The sequence below is a fragment of the Grammomys surdaster genome, unplaced genomic scaffold (genome assembly GCF_004785775.1).
Source record: "Grammomys surdaster isolate TR1022 unplaced genomic scaffold, NIH_TR_1.0 125178, whole genome shotgun sequence".
Lineage (NCBI taxonomy): Eukaryota > Metazoa > Chordata > Mammalia > Rodentia > Muridae > Grammomys > Grammomys surdaster.
The window spans coordinates 89,798-110,080 of record NW_021620070.1 but is presented as its reverse complement, the minus strand read 5'-3'; the positions used below and the strand labels follow the sequence as shown (position 1 = coordinate 110,080).

General features: G+C 36.1%; 1 pseudogene; it reads left to right on the top strand.

The window, feature by feature from the left end:
* The first annotated feature begins 16,917 nt into the window (after window positions 1-16,917).
* On the top strand, window positions 16,918-17,018 carry LOC114637123 (annotated as a pseudogene).
* Window positions 17,019-20,283: the final 3,265 nt, after the last annotated feature.

Here is a 20,283-nt window from a genome sequence, read left to right as displayed (position 1 = left end):
TGTAGTGGTCTTTCTGCAGTGAAAAAATGAGTAGTTAATTAACTACTGGGTATTGAGGCTGCCCCCAGTGGACATCACCTTTGATTCTGTCACCTTGTAGAAGCTCAAATGTGGGGGAAAATATAAAGAAACCCTAACCAAGTTGTATCTTCGCCATTGCATCTACACTTTGCTGCACACACTGTGCTCTCTCCTGGCTTTGTCTGCAATGGTAGCTGCCTAAGAACCTAGATTTCAGCAACAGTGAACAACTGAGATGAAAGATATGTAATGCACAGAAGTGACTCCCCTCATAAAATGTACAAAGAGCCTGTGCTACGAACCCCTGTCAATAAGGAAAAGGCTGCAATGGTGATGGCAGGGTACAAAAGACTGCTACTAAGAGACATGAGAATTATTTAGTTTCCCTCTGTAAGTAAACCCAAAATTTATCAAGGAATACAGATATTTGGGGGCACTTGCTTGAAATCAAGGTGCTCCAACTTAGTTTAAGACTTCCAGACTCTATGTATCATCTCTTTTAAAGTATGCATGGATGTGTGCTGCAGGGTGAAGTGAGAAGTGCATAATCATGTACAGGAGGAAGAAAGGGAATTCCATGTCCCTTTATTGGATACATACTGCAGAAATATATGCCACAAAGTCTTTATTGGCTATGAGACTTCTTGAGGTGTATTGACACTGGGTTGCACACAACCACATACCTTCACTTACATCTCCTCTTGTAGAATTGCTTTGTCCTATTTTTGTATATATAAATATGTTATGATGATTATTAATATTGTTAATGATATTGCTGCAAATGGTGCCATATATAAGGTTAGGCTTCTTGGAACATTTATAAACCCTGAACCAATATCTGAATACCTGTAACCTCTTATGTTGCTTTTAAATCCTTTAACTTTAAATAATTTGTGTTTAATCTTTAAAAATCTGCCTAATGTATTTCAAACTTATCTATCCCTAAAAGCTATACCCAGTTATCTGGATAACACTGGATGGTGATGGGCAGCAACACACATTTCTCACTGCTTCTGTCCAAAATTTGCTTAGAGTCTAGATATCTAAGGATTCTCTGACACTAGTGCATTGTTTTGGAGCTAAAGTTACACTATGGATGCTTGCTTATTAGTTTTAAGCCCCTTTTTAATAGCTCCTTGATATTTCAACCCTGAAGTCCTTACTCAGGCAAATTGTGCACTGCCAGAAGGGCCCTGGGCTCTGCCATACACCCAGAGGAGTTCTTCTCAGTGTATTTTTAAATGGCCTTATACTTGGTAGAAGAAACTGAAGGGTTCCTGAATGCAATTTGCTGCCAAGTCAAGGCTTTTACTTATGTCCAAGTTGGCCTGATATGGACTGCATCTGGTTTATACAGAGATGGGTCCTGTTGAGGTATGCACACAGACATGTGAGTGTGCATATGTATCCCTTCTATGCTTTCATATAGATATGTATATATGTAAATATATAATCACACATCTCTATATATTTTAATGTATTGCACATGTATATTTAAAATATATACAAAATAACTCTAAATCCTTCAAAGTGGCTCTGTTTTCATTATTTCTCTGCTTTGTGATATGTACCACATAGACAAGAATATATAGATGGTTGTTTCCTGTTTATCATTTCCTTTCAGTTGGTGTCTTGATATGTGTTCTATGCCATTAGATGAAAGTTTTCTTTTAATTTCAGGTCATTCTTCCTTTATCATACTAGCTATAATAGATAAAGTGTACCCTTATATACTGCTATGTGGTAAGCATGATAGTATATTGTCTATATTTAACAATAACTATATTATCTCATTTCATTCTCAGAGTAACTACATTATTCTCTTCTCCATTTTACAGATGAGAAAATGAAGCACAAAATTATTAAGTAACTTGTTAAATGTAGAACTAAGATTCGAACCTAGGTGCTCTGCTCTCACGTCCATGTTCAAGAGTCAGGTACAGAAATTTGAAGTACACTATAAACCATTCCAGAGTAACAAGTTTCAGTGGTGATTACACTTTTCTTTATTACACTCCATTTATCACTTTAGTTAAAATAAACATGATCCTATTAAGATAAGCATGATCTTAACTTAGGTTTCCTACAAAATAAAACTTGAAGCTAAAGTTTATTTACAATCCATGTAAACAAAAATGAGGGCAATAATGATGAGTTAGGGGTAGCAACTATTAGGAAATATAATAGGTTAGCATAATCTATTTCATGACAAGTTAATTTCTCAACCTCTTATAACATGCCATATGAAATTATTACATCTCTATACATCCCATATTTGGGGAAGGATTTATCTGCTAGTTCTCATCTTGTATACACCTTCTTATGGTATAGTAAATCCTCTGTGATGCTGGGTAGTATACATGTGACTATCTGTATACATGTGGCATGTAATTTGGCAGCAATAAAGAGGCACTGTTATTCTACTACAGAAAGCAAGGCATATATGTGGGTATGAAGTGTTATAGATTTATGGAGCTGCTAGACTGGTACCTATTTCTTTTTACCACCTTCCTTTATTTTAAGATAGTGCCTCTCTATATATTCCTAGCTGTCCTGAAACCTACTATGTAGACCAGGCTGGCCTCAAACTCAGGGATCTACCTGCCTCAGCTTTCTAAGTGTTGGGATTAAAGGTGTGCACTACCTTTGTTTTAATCATATTATTTTAAAGTGAGTTAGAGACAATCTACTCTCTCTAAAGTACACAGGGTTGTACTGTGCTCACAAATTATTTGTTTTGAAGGTCTTTTTCTCCAACATGGACATTAAGTCCCTAATTCAACTAAAGGAGTTGAAAAGTTTCAAAATATCCTTATTTTTAGCATAGAATTTTACTTCATTTTTGTGAACTACTCAAATAATACAAGCATGAGTATACATATATTCATTTAGATTACTAAGCATAATAACAGTAAAATGGGGTAATAAATTCAGCAAAATTGATTAAATTATGTATTTTTGAAACAGGAAAATAAGTTTCTTGACTGGTATATTTTTCAGTTTTGTCACCATAACAAGGTTATCTAAGATATTCAAATTTGAAAGAAGAAAGGTTTGTCATGGCTCTCAGTCCATGGTGGCTAGCCATTGCTTTTTAGGCCTTTAGAAGGCAGTAAATTATGGCAGGAAAGCTTTGAAAATGTAGTGACTCACCTCATAGTGGATAATAAACATAGGGAAAGAGGAAAGGACCATTGTCCAAACTGTCCCTTCAAAGGGATACCCAAGTATCTGAAAGTCCTTTTTTTTAGGCTACACTTCTGAAAGATTCTAGGCTGTAGCATGGAGTTCAGTTATAGAGTGCTTGCCTAGCATACAAAAATCCTTGGGTTCCATTTCTAGCACCACAAAAATGTTTCTACCACCACATATTAATACCACAAGAGGGTGACCAAGACATTAAAACATGGGCCTTTGAGGGAATCATGTAAATCAAAGTTACTGACTTTAAAAATATTTCTGCCACCTAGTTAAGACATCACAGACACATTTTAAGAGTGACAATATCTTTTATTTTGATATATAATGGTTCCTTGCATTCTATAGACTGTATGTACATAAAATCAAAGCATTTACTAAAAGCATTCCATTGATGTGCTTTAATTTTTATTGATAACAAAAGCACATAATGTAGCATTGTACTAAGTCAATCCTTGCTTCTTTGTTTAATAAATATATAAGAAAATTCTGAAAAAACCTACATGAATGAATAAATTAGGTTGCTACTCAAAATGATCTGACAAAACTGTTCTACCAATTTTATTTCATGAAGTCCAGATAACTTCATAGTCCTTATCATATCTGACCCATCTGAACATCTGACTATAGTGCATTCTAAAAGCATGCTCATTGTTTTGACTTTAGAATATTATTCTTTTCTTGATTTCCTCTTATTTCACTAACTGCTCCTTCTGTGTGTCCTTTGTTAGGTATTTTCTCCCCATCATTTTCCACTATAATAAAGCTGGGGTAGAGCATGTATGCACCCTGAGAAATCATTTTGCACCTATTTGCTAAAACTAAACTAAGGAGAATAAATGGATCACTTTGCTCTTTTTCTATGACCAAGCTTTAATCCTTACCTTTGAAGTTTACCATCATGCTGACAAAAGTGCTGCAAAAGAAATAAAAAAAAAAAGGTTATTCATCTTTATGATAATTTTATTCCATTTTTTCCTCAATGGCTTTCTTTCAATGAAGATTAACACCCCTCCTAAGAAGAATGACGCAAACCCATCATAAACCATATTGAAAGAAGGAAAAGAATAGAAGAAATTCTAAACATGGGTTCAAAAAGAAAAACAAAGTTTTTTAAAATTAACAACATAATGCTATTCTTTTAATTTGTTAACTCTTCAAATTTCTTTTATAAACACTCTTTTCAAATCCCTATAATTCTTCAAACTAGAATGAGTGTATGTATACCTACATGCTGAGAGAGAGAGAGAAAGAGAGAGAGAGAGAGAGAGAGAGAGACCTTGAGCACTTCCTCATACTCTGCAGTTCTTGACTCTTATACTAAATAACAAGATTTCTTTTCCTTCCAGACTGGATTTATGATTTCCCCGGATTAGTTTCTTCTGAGTCATTGTAGTGTTATGGAAGTCACAATATCCTGAGACCAATTAAAATCAAAATATTTGGAGGTGGGTTACAGAATGTATTTTAAAGCTCTCAGGTGATTATAATATGTAAACAGACTAGAAAGCCAAATCACCTCATTCTGTAAATTCAGATAGTGAGGTCTAGGGAGGGGATGTGATTTAGTCATAACCACATAGTGAGTTAGCAACTAAGGAGCACAGGAATCCAGGTCTGCAGATATCTAGGCCAGAGCTCTTGTCTTGATACTATGCTGCTTCTCTCTTTATCCCATGCTCTTTTTGCTTTGTTTTCTTCATCTGTAAAACGAAGGTAACAAAGCCTAGAGATTTTGTAGAATAAATAAAGCAGAAGCAATTTGTTATATATTTTCCATACAAATGTGAAGGAATATTATGTTTTTTGGGAATTAATAAATAACACAGATGTGACATAGAATCTCTAAAACAAAAGTTTTTATTGCATGTTGATAAATTATAATTGTACATATTTATATACAAAGGATGTTATGACTTTGAATATAGTAATGACCAAGTTTGAACCAACTAACTCAGCCATTACTTTAAGCACTTAAAACCCTCTGTAATGAGAACATTTGAAATACACAGTGACAGTAATAGTGAAATATATAATATTCGATATTAGCCATAGTCATATGGTATACAGTAAATAATCATTTGACTGATGTATCTATCAGATAACATGTATCAATATTAATCCCTTGCATAAACTGTATTTTAAGACTGAACTTGGCTTCAGTGGCAATTAAATTTATAAGTTTAGGATTATATTTTCCTTTGCTGGATTAAGAACTGATAGATAAAAATACAAATGCAATGGATTGCCTATATCATACAACCACAGCATTGGCCTTAAGCTAAACCCAGAATTCTATGGAACTCATAGATCTCATTCTAGAGGCTAGTCTGTCAGAGTTTGTGGGTGATAAGTTATTCACTGAAGAAATGAGTCCATTTAAGTCAAAATAAATCATAAAGGTGGGTTTATTAGGGGCAGAGAGAGAGAGTGCAGAAAAAGAGGGGAAGGTAAATGCATAAAGAGATTGGAGAGAGGGGAGAGGAAGTGCAGAAAAAGAGTGTATAGACAGGAGGGAGGGAGAGACTAAAGTGTCTGGATTGTGTAGGGAAGAGCTTCTGGGGGAGGGGAAGCCCAGCTCCTGAGCCAGAAAGCTCAGGGTAGAGGGTGAGGTATACCAGCCAAGCCAAGTAGAGACTGAGGGATGCTGGGAGAACCTGGAGGCCAGGTTGTCAGTTTTGGTATGTAAAATAGGCACCTGGTCTGAATCCCAACAAAGGGAAGGGGTAAAATGTCTCTTTAGAAAGATAGTAGGCTTAGAAATCCTGGAAGGAAAACTACCCACAAAGGAGCTTCTGCTAAGAAGACACAAAGTAAAGAAAGATTTTGTTGTTGATGATGATGTTTGCTTGTTTTGTTGTTTTGTTTTGATATGGTTGACTGAGAAAACACATTATCTAGGGATCTACTACTGGAATATTAGGAAAGACATTTTTATAAATTCCAGAGACCCAGAATAGGATATCCATACCCATTGCTATTCTATCCATAACAGATACTAGAAATTTCAAAAGAAGGCCACTTTTATTTCCTTAGAAGTTATTTAAGGTTCTCTTCTTCCACCTATGCCCAGCAGGGCCCTCCACTCTTACATATTCTACTGAAGCGCTGGATCCCTCCCTAAGTGCTCCCAGGCTGGTGGTTTAGACCCTGGGAGCTGTGGTTGGTTGGTATTGTTGCTCTCCTCATGGTGCCTCAAATCCTTTCAGCTCTCCTTCAGTCTTCACTCTAACTCCTCTATTGAGAACCCCATGATCAGTTCAATGGCTAGTTGTGAGCATCTGCCTCTGAGTATGTCAGACTCTTGAAGACCTCTGAGGAGATATCCATATCAGGCTCTTATCAGCATGCACTTCCTGACTTCCACATCAGCCTCTACCTTTGGTAATTGCACATGGGATAGATACTCAGGTGAAGTGGTCTTTAGACGGCCCCTCCTTCAGTTTCTGTCCCTCACTTTGTCTCCATATTTGCTCCCTTGAGTATTTTGTTGCTCCTTCTAAGAAGGACCGAATCACCCCCACTTAGTCTTCCTTCTTTATGGGCTTCATGTGGCCTGTGAGTTGCATCTTGGGCATTTCAAGGTTCTGGGCTAATATCCAATAATCAGTGAGTAAATACCATGTGTGTTCTTTTGTGATTGGCTTACCTCACTCAGGATGATAATTTCTAGTTCCATCCATTTACCTAGGAACCTCTCGAATTCGTTGTTTTTAATAGCTGAGTAATACTCCATTGTGTAAATATACCACATTTTTTGAATCCATTCCTCAGTTGAAGGACATCTGGGTTCTTTCTAGCTTCTGGCTATTATAAATAAGGCTGCTATGAACATAGTTGAGCATATGTCCTTGTTATATGTTCGAGCATCTTCTGGGTATATGCCTAGGAGTGGTATAGCTGGATCCTCAGGTAATGCTATGTCCAATTTTCTGAGGAACCGCCAGACTGACCGCATGAAGGCTGGATGCCCCAGGGGGTGGGAATTTTGAGGGTGGGGAGGTGGGAGTGGGGGGGGTAGATAGAAGTTACATCCACAGAGAAGAAGGAGGAGGGGTGAGGGGATTGGGGGTTCCTGGGTGGGTGGGGGATGGGGAAGAAAAAAATTTTTTTTATTAAAAAAAAAAGTTATTTAAATGTTGTTTTATTGGTTTGTGGCTTTTTTGAAACACATTACTCTCAACGTTCCTTACTAATAGTTCCAGTACCAAATAAATGCTTTTCCTAACAATAATTGACATAAAAATCCTAGAAATGAGCTCCATAAAGTAGTAGATGAGCAGGATGAAAAAACAAGGTATAATCTACAGGGTTTTTTTTGCTTTTTTTTTTAAAGATTTATTTATTTATTATATATGAATACACTGTAGCTGTCTTCAGACACACCAGAAGAGGGCATCAGATCTCAATACAGATGGTTGTGAGCCACCATGTGGTTGCTGGGATTTGAACTCAGGACCTCTGGAAGTGCAGTAAGTGCTTTTAACCACTGAGCCATCTCTCCAGCCCAAGAAGAGGACATCAGATCCCATTACAGATGGTTGTGAGCCACCACGTGGTTGCTGGGAATTGAACTCAGGACCTCTGGAAGAGCAGCCAGTGCTCCTATCCGCTGAGCCATCTCTACAGCCCTAATCTACAGTTTTAAGGAAAGGATCAAAATTGTGTTATTAGCCGTGGTTGTTAATAGTAGGAAGAAACCCAAATCTTCAACAATGTTTCATATAGCCTGTAATCTCAACACTTGAGAGATAAAGACAGGAAAAATAGGAGTTTAAGGCTACACTGAGAGTTCAAGACTAGTCTGGATTGCATGAGAACCAAGGGAGAGGGGCATGAAGCTCCACCCCTAGCTGAGGAGTCTTTGGTAACTGATAGCAGGCAAAAGAGGGAGAATTAGCTCTCTTTAAGTGTGTAGGCCTTGTCTCAATTAATAGCAACACACAAAAGAGTATATAGGCAGAACTAATAGGACTTGATAGGTTTTCGAAAAAATGAGGACTCAAAAGTTGGGTAATACGGAATGGCAGAAGATCTGGGAGAAGATAGAGGAGGAAGATGAAGATGTTCAAAATACAATGTATAAAATTCTCAAAAAACTAAGGAAAAATTCGATTGCTTTAAACAAACATGATAGAGATTAAAAGAGAGGATAATAAAGTATAATTATTAAATAAATGAATCTTGAAACCTTTGTCAAGTTCCTTAACCTTTCTGTGCCTGGTTTTAAAACAAGTAATCAAGATGCCAAAGATTCTGTGATCTTATCCTAAGCCTTAACCCTAACCCTAACCCTAACCCTAACTACTGTAGTCTACTTTTTTAGTATAAAAATGGCTATTTGAATGGAGTCATAATGTCACAATTTTCTTAAGACTGAGTTGGTTAATACTCATATCTCATAATATTTATTAAAACATATATTGGCATTAGTTATATATATAATTAGTTTAATATATAATATACTTACCTAAGAGATATTTATAAAACATATCTGGATTATAGTCACATAGTAAATAAAACATAATAAATGATCTAGAAAGAAACTCACACATTTAAGGTTAGCCGATTTTCTTTTTTATAAAGGTGCAAAGAAAATTGAATGGAAAAAAAGAAAAACATTTACAGCAGTTGGTATTGGAATAACTGGATGTCTATATATAAATTTTTAAAAAATAAGAAAGCTCAATAAGCATTACACTTTGTGCATACAAAAATGAAATGGACAATAACAAAACATAAGATAAAAAGGTTTTCACTTTTAGAAAAGTAAAGATATCTTAGGATACAAAGACCAAAATCCATAAAAGATAAAAATAGCGATAAACTGAACTTTATCCATGTTTATAGCTTTCATACTGGGCCTTAACCTTACACAAAGAATGGCAGACAACTAAGAAATACTAAGAGTGGGAGATATATAGTCTTACCCAGAGAAAAACATATTTAGTTACTCAATACCAAGCGCTCATCCTCAAAAACATATACATACAAGTAACATTATATAACCTGAGTAAGTTGTGTTTATGTACTTAAGTACATATATACACATATATGTATATAGCAACAATTAATGAAAAAGAGGCCTTGGGTTTGAAAGAGAGCAATGAGTGGTATATGTAGGGTTTGGAGAAAGGAAAATGAAGGGGAAAATGATGTAATTATAATTTCAAAAAATAATTTAAAAAGTATATAGTCTGAAAAGTAAAACACAAGTAAAACATGGAGAATATACCTGTAAAACATAATTAACATATATGTAGAATGTACAAGTGACTCTAGAAAATAATGATGATGATGATGATGATAATGATGATGGTAAGCAAAACAATAAAAATGTGTCAAAATGTGAACAAGGTTTTTATAGAGTCAATGGTGCTAATGACTGTGGACTGAAATCTCTAAAACTATGAGTTAAAATAAATTCTCCCCACTTAAATGATTTTATTTTTTATGTCATATATTTTGTCATTAGCAATGGGAAATTAGTGTACTATATTAACATTCACTTGGAAAAAAATCAAAATGTTTAATTAACAGAAAAATGAATAAACACAGGGTAATATATCCATACAGTGGAACACCACACAGTAATAATAAAGAATGAATTACTAATACACAAAAATAAAACAGTGCTGAGTTTTTTTAGATGTTAAGTGTGAAGCCAGACACAAAAGAGTTTTGTTATATGACTCAAATTTTCACAGAATTTAAATGCAAACTTAGCTACAATGGCCGAAAGTAAATGGGGCTGAGGGCTAGGAAGCTTGAAAGTATTTTGTGAATGATAATTCACAAACTTTTCTCAAATATCATCAAAATATAATTGGTGTATTTAAGTGTACATAAATTATATGTCATCTAACTTTATTTTTAAATTAAAAGAATTATGTTTAATGAGTGGTTTGCCTCCATGTATGCCTGTATATCACATGCATGTAATGCCAGTAGAGGCCAGAAAAGATCATAGGATTCACTGGAACTGGAGTTACGGGTATTTCTGGCCATCATGTGCTCTTAACTTCTGAGCCATCTCTCCAGCCTTAGTTTTTAAAACTTAAAATAAACCAAAACAAAACAAAAACGAACAAAAATCAAAGCAGAACAATATTAAAATAATACAATATTTGAGATATAGAAGGTTGGCATTTAAAATACAAAAAAGAATGAGTACAGTTATAGAGTTAACAAATTATACAACACAATTGAAAAACTATCTCAACCAAAAATGGAAATACAAATGAAAACAGTTTGGCCAGTAGCATGGCTCATTGGGTAAAGGTGCTTGCTACTAACCATGGTTGAAGAGGGAACCAATTCTTGCAAGTTGTCCTCAGACCTCCATGCATGTGCCATGGCACATGTATATGTATATGAACACATACACACAAAAATTTAAGTGAATAAAAAAAAATGTAATAACATAAAGTCTTGGAGATATTTTTGATACAAGTAGATGGGTAATATGAGTCATTTGTTAGTTGGATTATATGTTCTTTCAGTGTTTACCTATTTTACTTCTTTGTATAGTATGAGTAATAATGCCTTGTCATATGAATAGATGGTAAGTATCCCCCCCATTCTGAACAATGTCATCACTCTGTTGATTTGCTATACTTCTAAATTTCAGAAATTCAATTTTCTAATTTAATTTTTAACTCATGTTTCCAAATTTCTCATCCACGCCTTGAATTGTGTTTTTGTATTACAGTTTGTTCATCCGTTAGTGTAAAAAGTCTCTTTCAGTTACCTTTAATATATGGTGATATTCATAGTGAGCAACTTCCTCTTGAGATTACAGTCTCTACTTCCACTCACATATGAAAAAGCAAATAGCAATAACAACAAACAATTGTTTAAAAACCAATGAAAAGCAAAATGTGTCTCATGTCTATGATCCCAGAACTCAAGAGCCCAGTGTGGAATACATAATGAGTTCCAGGAAAACAGGAACAAGCAAGCATTAAGAAAAAAAAACAGGGTCATTAAAACGTAGTAGAAAAAGAAATATGACTACACAACAAACAAGGTAAAAAAAACGAAAAAAGAAAAGAAATAAACATATTTACCAGCTAAACTAAGAGTTTAAACATTATTAAAGATGAAGGTATTAATAATTAGGCAACAAAAGAAGGGACATGGATAAATGAAAAAAGAGAAACAGCATAATAAAGAGAAATATATGTAATGGGATGAAAGTATAGCAAATAATGGTAACAGATAACGTAGTAAATTAAGTAAAATAATATGAAGCAACAAAAATGAAACTAAAACAAAAAAAAAAAAAACCCAACCACTAAACAATTTACCAACCAATTATTTCTTCCTTGCTAAGGAGAACAGACTGTATTTTGTACACCAGGTTTGTCTTTTACAATTTACTTTGATTGGGAAGAGTAACTAAGTTTCCTCTCTAAATTGCAGGCTAGCTAGAGCAGAAAGAGGACTCATCCCGGTGCAAGTTGCAAGTTTCCAGCAATCTCTCTGGCCCTCTTAGAGTGTACAAGACAAGGCAATCTGTACTTTCCAGGCTAGGCATGGGTCTTTTGTTAATCTTTTTGTGCCTTGGTCTTAGTTCACAATCTTAGAATTTATGCTTGCATTTACACATAGTTAGTCTTTTTCATCTTACCAAATGTAAACTACATTTCCATGGATATTTTTGCTGTTGACTTTCTTCTGTGGTGTAGCATGCAGCTCAGACTTTTTTTTAAAAATCAAATCATAATTTTTACTTATTCACACAGGGGTTATAAACACAAAAAGTCAGGACATGGAGAAGGGGAAGACACTGGAGTGTGGGTGTTCAGGGGAAGTACAGATATCTTTCAGAACAGGGTATCGGCTGGGTGAAGGTTCAAGGGACAGGTCACTATGACTCTGCCTATTATTCACTTGTCCTTATCTAAGTTGGTATTATCCTCCAAGGCTACTTATTTACGAGGTCTGTGACTACTCAGGCTGGTAAATTTCCACAAAAGCTGCCTGTTGACACTAGCTTATAGTCATCTGTTTCAGTGTTTATCCACTGAGACCCAAGACTTGGTGTTAGTATACATGTATGACAGGTCTATTGCTGATTTTAGGCCTATGGCTGATTTTAGGCCTTCAGTGTGTGAGCAGGGCTACTCCCTGACATCTCCTCCCTTCTCTAAGTATAGAAGGGCTGTGGCAATTCTAATCTTGCTAAGGTGGGGATAGAGGCCTGACCTCCAGTATTTGAAGGGGACCTTGTAATGGCTCTGGTCCCCCTGTTGATGTCCAGTGAGTCATGAGGGGCATATCCATCCCGATGTCTTTTTCTTGGAGAGGGAATACTTTTGACATCAACCCCTATGCAGTCAGGCTTGTCCCTCAGGGAACCCAGAGAGATATTTTTAACTTTTATTTATATTCCCTTGCAGTGCTTAGCCTCACAGCCTAAGCAAGAATTCAGATCACCAGTCAGAGGGGGTTCTGGGTGGCTCCTCTCTGCTTGGTCTAGGAGCCGAAGTCCCCCCTTTTAGGCTGGGTGGAGATGGGTTTTGGGAACACCCGGAATAGAGTAACAACCTCATCTTGAGTCTCATGGTCCTCTATAGCTAACTTATGATAATATATCTGAATAGGTTTTGCTACCAAATTATTTATCTGTTGTTTCACAAAGCTAGTCAGTTTATTTAAGGCCCAGGGACCAAAAGAAATAAGCAAAAATAACCCAATTAATGGTCCCAAGATGGGAGGAGGTAGGGTTGACAACCATGGGCAGCTCAGACTTTTAATCCAAATATATCTGTGTCATTGAATCTGAGTTTAACTTAGAACCAGTTTCCTGAGTCCACACCAGTTCTTGAAGTCATTATTTGCCCCGTCTGTAGAGGAGAGGCCATTGGAGTTTGGAGAAATAAGCATACAAGATCTTCTGGTTTGACTGTAAGATATCTAATAAAATGTTCCCGTACACATGCTGGTGAGTAAATGAAGTATAGTGGGGCCCTTAATCAGCATCTGTTTGCTGTGCAGGATATTAATCTTCCATGTTAAATTTTATTTTCACAAAGAGTTGGCTTGTGAACTTTGATAGCTTCCTGGGACTTTCTTCTCTCATTTACTTGTAGTTCCACTGAAGAGGGTGTATTTTCTCTCTTCCCTATCATCTTACTTAGTTCTCTATGTTACTGTCCTTTACTTCTTTTATGAAATCTAAAATTTTATATTTCTGGGTTCCACCCAGTCTTTTTCTGTAGTGTACTGTTGGCGTTCCCTTGCCTTTCCATGCTACCCACTTCTCCACACCCACTTCTCCACATTGCACATACCAGATATTTCATTTGAGATTTGTGAAAATACAAGGAAGTTCTGCATAACACTTAATTAACCATTTTCTTTCTCTCTTTAGTTTCAGAGTAATTTTAAGTCTAAATTTTCATTTTAAACACATAATTCAAAAAATCTGCGAGAACTAATATTTCACTTACTGAAGAAAAATATTTATCTTTCAGCTCACATTCTGTTCTAGTGCTTTGATTTTTTTAAAAGACATGATCAAATTAAATGGCTAAATGGCTCAAGGTTTTTTTAAAAAATATTTACCTTGTACTATCAATCATTTTATTTCAAATTTTCCATTTAAACGTAGAAAAGTGTAGTAAACCATAGTGGTTAGTGACATCAACTATGCCTGCATTCAGGCTTAATGACTATAAAATATTTTAAATTAATTCTTTAAATGAATCTACATGTATTAAAGGGTTAATATGTAATTAGGATTTTTCTGAAAAAAGTTCAATGTAGCACTAAAAGGTAAATGATCAAAATGTGCTAATTTGAAGATAAAGTCAAAAGTAATTGCCTTAAATATTAGCCCAACTGAAAATTAATTTTCAACAGTTTTAGAGAAATATAGATTTAGCAAATATTGAAGAGTAAATGTTGTCTACATTAAATGCATATGAAATAAACCTACACAAACATAATTTTAAGTATTGAAAGGATAACTACCTAATGATTAATATTCAACTAGCTACAAAGTTATAAAAAATTTAAGCATATTTTGATTAATTAAATAGTGTAAAGTATAAAGTAAAGTTAAGACATGTAAGAAGAAACTGAGAAATTTATCACATAAATATTTTTAGCAAACTTCTTTGTAAAATTACTTTTTTTAAAAAAATGTATTTATTATATATAGTGTTCTATATGCCTGCAGGCCAGAATAGGGCACCGGATCATATTACAGATTGTTATGAGCCACCATTTTGTTGCTGGGAATTGAACTCAGGACTTCAGTAAAAATATCTAATGCTCAAAACCTTTGAGCCATTTCTCCAACCCATTTCTTTTATTTTTGAAATTATAATGTGCATCATTTCTCCTACCCTTTCCTTCCTCCAAATCCTCCCATATGCCCCTTCTTGCTCTCTTTCACAATTATGGCCTCTATATTTCATTAGTTGTTATCACATACATATATGCATATACATATATATTTCTAAATACATAAATAAAACCTTCTCAGTCTGTATGTTACTTATATGTATGCTTTCAGGAATGGCCATGTGGTATTGGATAGCTAGCTGCTATATTCTTTCCTGTGGAAGACTATTTCTTCCACTTTCAGCATTCCTTAGTTGCCTGTAGTTCTTTATGTATAGGGTTGAGTCCTCATGGGCTTTCCACTGTCCAGTTTAGCATGTTTATTGCTGTTATCCTTGCTCAGCTTATGTTTAAGCAGTCATGGTGGTGAGACTTTATGGGAGTAGTGTCTGACATTCTTAGGAGACACAATCTCTCAGCAAACTCCCTAATCCTCTGGCTATTACAATCTTTCTTTCTCATCTTCTGCAATGTTCTCTGAGCCTTGGGTGCAGGAGCTGTTTTGTAGCTATATCTGATGGGACTGGCCTCTACAATACTGAATTTTGATTGGTTGTTAACAAACTTTTTAAAATTAGATCAAAGATACAAAATTATTCGGAAGAACATGGAGGGTATCTTTATCACTACTAAGAAACTTCAACTTTATCAATATTGACTCACTCAAATTAAAGTTTTAAATGGTGCTTGATCATGATTAATGAATTTAAAACTATGTTTTTAAACTCCGTACACAAAATATTCCTTGTTCAGATAGTTTTACAGACAAGTGTAACTACAGTTTTTAAGGAAACCATGCTGATTTTAATTTAATCTTTCTAGCAACAGAAAAGAATGTTCTCTAACTTATTTTTGAAGGTAACATAATCACAGCATCTACAGCAGGCAAAGTCATTCATAATTGTGACATATTCAGCTCATTTACAAATATAAATGCATAATTCCTATAAGAAATATTAATTGAACACAATGGTTAGCTTTATACTACTGATGCAAAAGTGGTTAAATATTAGGAAAATGTATTAAACTAATTTACTAGGTTAATAGATTCAAAGAAAAATTACATCATAACAGATATTTATTATAGAAAATGTTTTGTTAAACTTTTATGTATAAGAAGCAATATAATCTATTTCCCACTACATATTATCAAGGCAGAATGTAGTCCTGATTCCATTTTGTCTTTAAATACATCCATCTTTAGTGTGACATTAGTATAACTGATTATAAAATTCAAGCAACAGATGGAAATATAGAAATTATATGAGACTTACCTTGTAGTATCAAAGAAAAAAATGTCTAAACTCAGAATGTTACTGTCTCTAACAACTAACTAAAAAGCATCAGAATCTGATAACCAATGGGATCTTAAGATAAGTAAATCCATGTTAAGATATACTGACATGACCTAACCTGTATTTCTCTAATCCATATAACTGTTATTTCACACACACACACACACACACACACACACACAGAGAGAGAGAGAGAGAGAGAGAGAGAGAGAGAGAGCACCAAATGTTCTCCTATTTTCTTCTAGGTTCAGAGTTAAGACCTAACTTGAGTAGGTCTGAGGATAGGGTTAACCTATTTCATACCATTTTAAAGATTTGACATTCAATATTGCCTATGCACATGGTTAAGGGTGAAAGAATAAATGGACATAATAAAATGGAACATAAAGAGCTTATTGAAAGTAAATTAAGAACTGAACTTCAAATTTCTATCATATGTGTTTCCAAAATTAACTGCCCTATGGATATCTTATGTAAAATTGTAGCTAGAGGACAAAGATGAATTAGAACAGTTCCATGGGGAAACATAGGAACACTGATATATGTTTATTTTTAATTAGACACCATAAGGGTTAATTATATGGGGTCATTAGAAGAATAACTGCTCCAGATTAACTCTCTGATATGTGCAAAAGTGAGAAGTTGCAATAACAGATAAACTTATCCTGCAACAAAAAATACTGAGCCCTAAACTTTACGTAGAACATAAGTAAGCTAGAATTGATCCAGGAGGCAGGAGGCATGATAGGACAGAAAAATCAAACAGATAAAGAAATTTTAGCTTGAAAAGTGATTTTAGTGTGCCAGGATCATTATCTGCAAATATTCAAAAAGATATCATAAAAAAATGAGACAAATTTCATTTGTCCAGAAAAGGAGCTGGATTTTAAGTTCATACAATTTCTAATTTGATATAAACAAAAGGCATGGTTGTAGATATCCAATAATTTTGACAGTTTAATTTTTAATTAAAAATTTTCAAAAAGTTTAATTCACAAAGCAATGAGTTCCTCGTTCAAGAAAAAAAAAAAACTTAAGAAGCTATAGAGTGCTTACTTTGGCAGCACATATATGAGAATTGGAATGCCACAGAAAATATTAGAATAGACCCTGAGCAAGGATGGCATTTGTGAAACACTCCATATTTTTCCTGAGTTGTCTATATGTCGGGAGCTGACTCTTAGCTGAAAGTGGCTATCATCTTTACAGCCATCTCGAGCCATATACCCTGACAAGAGACTTGTTTTCAACAGCCTACAATAGCTGAGCACACTCTGATGAACATCTTGTTACACTGTTTAGTGCCCCCAGCTACAAGGTGCTCCTGGTATCCATGGCTACAAGGCACGTGACATAGTGCCTTCAGTTGAGCTTGTCCACGAGGGCAAGTCACGTGGAAAAGGGTATAAATACCCAGGATTTCCCTTCTATAGAAGTAGTAGGAAGTAAGAAGTAGGTAGTGGGAGGTAGATGGAAGAAAGGAGGTGAGAGGTAGAAGGTGAGAGGTAGAAGGTGGAAGGAGTGGAAGGAAAGAGACCCTGGCCTGCGGACCGGAGCAGCAGAACCCGCCGGCCTTTACAAAGTAACAGAACCGTTAAGAAACGGCAGTTACACTGCCTTGAATTATGATCTACCTGCAGTTCTTCAGAAGATATGGTACACTGCTTGAGTTACATGTTTCAAGGCACAGGCCAAGAAGATTTTGTACTTTTCCACCACCTGGACCCTCTTACCCCCTCCCCTTGTAAAACATGCTATAAAAAAGCATTTCATGTTCAAAAAAAGAAATTTAAAAAAAAAAAAAAAAAAAGAAACGGCAGTTACAAAGTGGCGCCCAGACGTGCGGCAGCAAGAACCAGAGACCCAGTGAGGGACGTTACTGGAAGAAGGATCGACTGAAAATTCAGAGGTGAAACAGAGGTGATTGCCGCAGGAAACTGCCGTGTGGAGACCAGTAAGTCATAGTAATAATGGGGAAAGAAATAAGTCAGCCTGAACTCAACTCTCTGGTTTTGTTCTGTTGCTTGCTGTTTACGTGTATCAATTGTCTGCTTTTGTTTCGCTGTTTAAATGTTGCCTTTCATGCCCAAAAGAAAAAGAAACACATAGAATCCAAAATACAACCAAAGGTTGAAGTAATCAATTTGTCAGAGCCAGATTGTGCTTACCTAGAGGAAGAGGCAGCCAAATATTTTGATCCTGAATGGCCTTCTTCCCGAAGGCCCCCTCCCTGTGCTCCTCCACCTCCAGATGCTCCTGCTATGGAGATGGTGGTCGAAGATCACAGAAAGGAGTTGCAGGACAAAATTTCTTTTCTTAAACAACAAATTTCTCTCCTTAAAGAACAAATAGAGTTAGAGGAAGAGTATCAGGACTTAATTAGTCAGATACAAAAACTAAAGACAGGGAAGAGGTCTCGAGAGGGCAAGGAAAATTCCTCAGGTCCTCGAGTTCCTCAACCTGGAGTTCAAAGGCAACCCCTGTCCTCTGGTTTCAGTTCAGCCACAGATCAACCAGAGGAGAGAGATGTTAAGGTTTTCCCTGTATCAGAGACTAGAGATGCTCAAGGAGTTGCGTGGAGACATCACACAGGGTTTAACTTTCAAATTATTAAAGAATTAAAAAATTCAGTGTCACAATACGGTGCCACTGCTCCCTTTACTCTTGCAATCTTAGAATCTGTTGCAGAGGAGTGGCTGACTCCTGGTGATTGAGATACTCTAGTGAGAGCAGTTCTTAGCGGTGGTGACCATCTTATTTGGAAATCAGAGTATCATGAGAATTGTAAAGAGACAGCTAGGAGAAACATTCAGGCAGGTAATGGTTGGTCTTTTGATGCCTTAGTAGGAGAAGGGCAATTTGCTTCTAGTGATAACCAGATGCAATATGACCCAGGCTTATTCGCTCAAATTCATAATGCAGCCATGAAGGCTTGGTGCAAACTCCTGGTAAAGGGAGACCCTGGTGCATCTTTGACCTCACTCAGACAAGGGCCTGACGAAAGATTTTCTGATTTTGTTCATCGATTAATGACAACAGCAGGGAGGATTTTCGGTAATGCAGAGGCAGGTGTAGGTTATGTGAAACAACTTACATATGAAAATGCCAATTCTGCCTGCCGAGTGGCCATTAGACCCTACAGGAAAAAGACAGATCTTACTGGGTATATCAGACTCTGTTCTGACATAGGGCCCTCTTACCAACAGGGCTTAGCTATGGCAACCACCACGCAAGGACAGTCAATAAGAGATTTTTTAGCAAGTAGAGACAAAAAGGCCTGTTTTAAATGTGACAAGCCTAGATACTTTACAAAATATTACAAAACAAAAAAGGAGTTAAGCCAGAAACAGCTCAGAAAACAGCCTGGGCTATGCCCATGTTACAAACATGGAAGGCATTGGGCTTGTGAATGTAGGTCCAAGACAGATGCACAAGGAAACACCCTTTCCTATAATCAGGGAAACGGGAACAGGGGCCAGCCCCAGGCTCCGAACCAATACAAGCCAAAACAGGCTTATGGGGCAGTCAGTTTCATACCAACAAACAACAACCCCTTTCAGAACTTAGTCGAACAACACCAAGAAGTGCAGGACTAGACCTCAGTTCTGCCACCCACACAGTATTAACCCCAGAAATGGGACCTCAGGCCTTACCCACTGGAGTGTTTGGACCACTCTATCCAAATGTGTTTGGCCTGATAGTGGGAAGAAGCAGTGCTACTATGCAGGGACTATATTTTTTTTCCTGGAGTTAAAGACAATGATTATCAAGGTGAGATTAAGGTAATGGCCAAGGCAATACAGAATATAGTCACCATTCCTACAGGAAGGAAGATAGCTCAACTGTTGTTACTTCCATTGATTCCTACTAATCATAAATCTTTGGATTCTGAAGGAAAATCTGCTGCAGATAGATTCTGGCATCCTAATACCAAAAAGAATTTTGCAACAGTCTTCTGGAAAGACTCATTAACTGGAACCTGGAATGGGCCAGATCCAGTGTTTATCTGGGGAAGAGGATCTGTGTGCATATATTCCCAAACGGCAGATGCCGCACGATGGCTGCCAGAGAGACTGATCAAACAAATAGACAATAATAACAAATCCAGGGAGTAGAAACCCCCTGAGAAGCATATTTTTTCTTTACAGGAAACATGAAGATGCATCACTGGAGCAGATCAACCAGTATACCTGACTTGGGAAGTTCTCAGTACAGAAGAAGACATCACCACCCGCACCTCCAGGGTGACTCTATTAGACTCTTGGTTCCCTGATTTATGATTTAGTGGTACATTGTTTAAACCCAAGAGAGAATCCATTACCATATTTACTATAGTTGTGTTTTAGGTTTGAGATTGATTGGGGCAGGAATAGGGATTTTCTTACTTGTTTTGTTAAGATCAAAGCTATGATCA